Source organism: Schistocerca americana, unplaced genomic scaffold (assembly GCF_021461395.2).
Source record: "Schistocerca americana isolate TAMUIC-IGC-003095 unplaced genomic scaffold, iqSchAmer2.1 HiC_scaffold_97, whole genome shotgun sequence".
Lineage (NCBI taxonomy): Eukaryota > Metazoa > Arthropoda > Insecta > Orthoptera > Acrididae > Schistocerca > Schistocerca americana.
In genome coordinates this window covers 720001-722500 of record NW_025726752.1, presented here as the reverse complement: position 1 = coordinate 722500, position 2500 = coordinate 720001, and the positions used below count along the sequence as shown (strand labels likewise).

The window sequence follows — 2500 nt, the reverse complement described above, 5'->3', positions numbered from 1 at the left end:
CTCGGGCGGAATAATCGCTCCCGTCAGCGGCGCTTCAGCTTTGGACAATTTCACGACCCGTCTTGAAACACGGACCAAGGAGTCTAACATGTGCGCGAGTCATTGGGCTGTACGAAACCTAAAGGCGTAATGAAAGTGAAGGTCTCGCCTTGCGCGGGCCGAGGGAGGATGGGGCTTCCCCGCCCTTCACGGGGCGGCGGCCTCCGCACTCCCGGGGCGTCTCGTCCTCATTGCGAGGTGAGGCGCACCTAGAGCGTACACGTTGGGACCCGAAAGATGGTGAACTATGCCTGGCCAGGACGAAGTCAGGGGAAACCCTGATGGAGGTCCGTAGCGATTCTGACGTGCAAATCGATCGTCGGAGCTGGGTATAGGGGCGAAAGACTAATCGAACCATCTAGTAGCTGGTTCCCTCCGAAGTTTCCCTCAGGATAGCTGGTGCTCGTACGAGTCTCATCCGGTAAAGCGAATGATTAGAGGCCTTGGGGCCGAAACGACCTCAACCTATTCTCAAACTTTAAATGGGTGAGATCTCCGGCTTGCTTGATATGCTGAAGCCGCGAGCAAACGACTCGGATCGGAGTGCCAAGTGGGCCACTTTTGGTAAGCAGAACTGGCGCTGTGGGATGAACCAAACGCCGAGTTAAGGCGCCCGAATCGACGCTCATGGGAAACCATGAAAGGCGTTGGTTGCTTAAGACAGCAGGACGGTGGCCATGGAAGTCGGAATCCGCTAAGGAGTGTGTAACAACTCACCTGCCGAAGCAACTAGCCCTGAAAATGGATGGCGCTGAAGCGTCGTGCCTATACTCGGCCGTCAGTCTGGCAGTCATGGCCGGTCCTTGCGGCCGGCCGCGAAGCCCTGACGAGTAGGAGGGTCGCGGCGGTGGGCGCAGAAGGGTCTGGGCGTGAGCCTGCCTGGAGCCGCCGTCGGTGCAGATCTTGGTGGTAGTAGCAAATACTCCAGCGAGGCCCTGGAGGGCTGACGCGGAGAAGGGTTTCGTGTGAACAGCCGTTGCACACGAGTCAGTCGATCCTAAGCCCTAGGAGAAATCCGATGTTGATGGGGGCCGTCATAGCATGATGCACTTTGTGCTGGCCCCCGTTGGGCGAAAGGGAATCCGGTTCCTATTCCGGAACCCGGCAGCGGAACCGATACAAGTCGGGCCCCTCTTTTAGAGATGCTCGTCGGGGTAACCCAAAAGGACCCGGAGACGCCGTCGGGAGATCGGGGAAGAGTTTTCTTTTCTGCATGAGCGTTCGAGTTCCCTGGAATCCTCTAGCAGGGAGATAGGGTTTGGAACGCGAAGAGCACCGCAGTTGCGGCGGTGTCCCGATCTTCCCCTCGGACCTTGAAAATCCGGGAGAGGGCCACGTGGAGGTGTCGCGCCGGTTCGTACCCATATCCGCAGCAGGTCTCCAAGGTGAAGAGCCTCTAGTCGATAGAATAATGTAGGTAAGGGAAGTCGGCAAATTGGATCCGTAACTTCGGGATAAGGATTGGCTCTGAGGATCGGGGCGTGTCGGGCTTGGTCGGGAAGTGGGTCAGCGCTAACGTGCCGGGCCTGGGCGAGGTGAGTGCCGTAGGGGTGCCGGTAAGTGCGGGCGTTTAGCGCGGGCGTGGTCTGCTCTCGCCGTTGGTTGGCCTCGTGCTGGCCGGCGGTGCAGGATGCGCGCGCCTGCGCGGCGTTCGCGCCCCGGTGCTTCAACCTGCGTGCAGGATCCGAGCTCGGTCCCGTGCCTTGGCCTCCCACGGATCTTCCTTGCTGCGAGGCCGCGTCCGCCTTAGCGTGCTCCTCCGGGGGCGCGCGGGTGCGCGGATTCTCTTCGGCCGCCATTCAACGATCAACTCAGAACTGGCACGGACTGGGGGAATCCGACTGTCTAATTAAAACAAAGCATTGCGATGGCCCTAGCGGGTGTTGACGCAATGTGATTTCTGCCCCCCAGCGTTTCTCTGCCCTGGATCGTGTCATCGGTCTGGGGCGGGGCACGCCGCCCGATGTCATCCTGGGCATGCTCCCGGATGCCCTTGCGTCGGTCGGGTCCAGAGGGGAGAGATCGATCACCAGGACACAGCGGCCGCGCCAACCATCGAAGCGGCCGCCTGCCGCGCCGCCGACGCAGAAGCGCAAGCGGCGCCGCTGGGAGTACGCGAGAACGCAGGATGCCTTCCGACGGTCGCGTGCGCGTTGCGTGCGCGGCCTCTTGGATGGCACCCTGCTCCAGCCGCCACCTGCCATCCCTGGTCTGCTGGACTTCTGGGCGGACCTCTTCACCAAGAAGCCCATCTCCACCGCGGGCTTCATTCGTGACCGCCTCCTCCCGCACTCAGAGCCTGTCGCTCTCGAGTGCATATGGGGGCCGGTCACACATGAGGAGGTCGCCGCCGCGTTGCCGCCCAGGGGATCAGCAGCCGGGCCGGACGGCCTTACCCCAGCGGAGTTGCGGCGCCTGCCGCACGAAGTCCTGGTGAAAGTGATGAATCTCTTCCTTCTGG

The 2500-nt window shown here is 61.5% G+C and overlaps 1 pseudogene; it reads left to right on the top strand.

Moving 5' to 3' along the window:
- The window catches only part of LOC124593103, a 6999-nt pseudogene that overhangs the window by 864 nt on the left and 3635 nt on the right, over positions 1–2500 (top strand).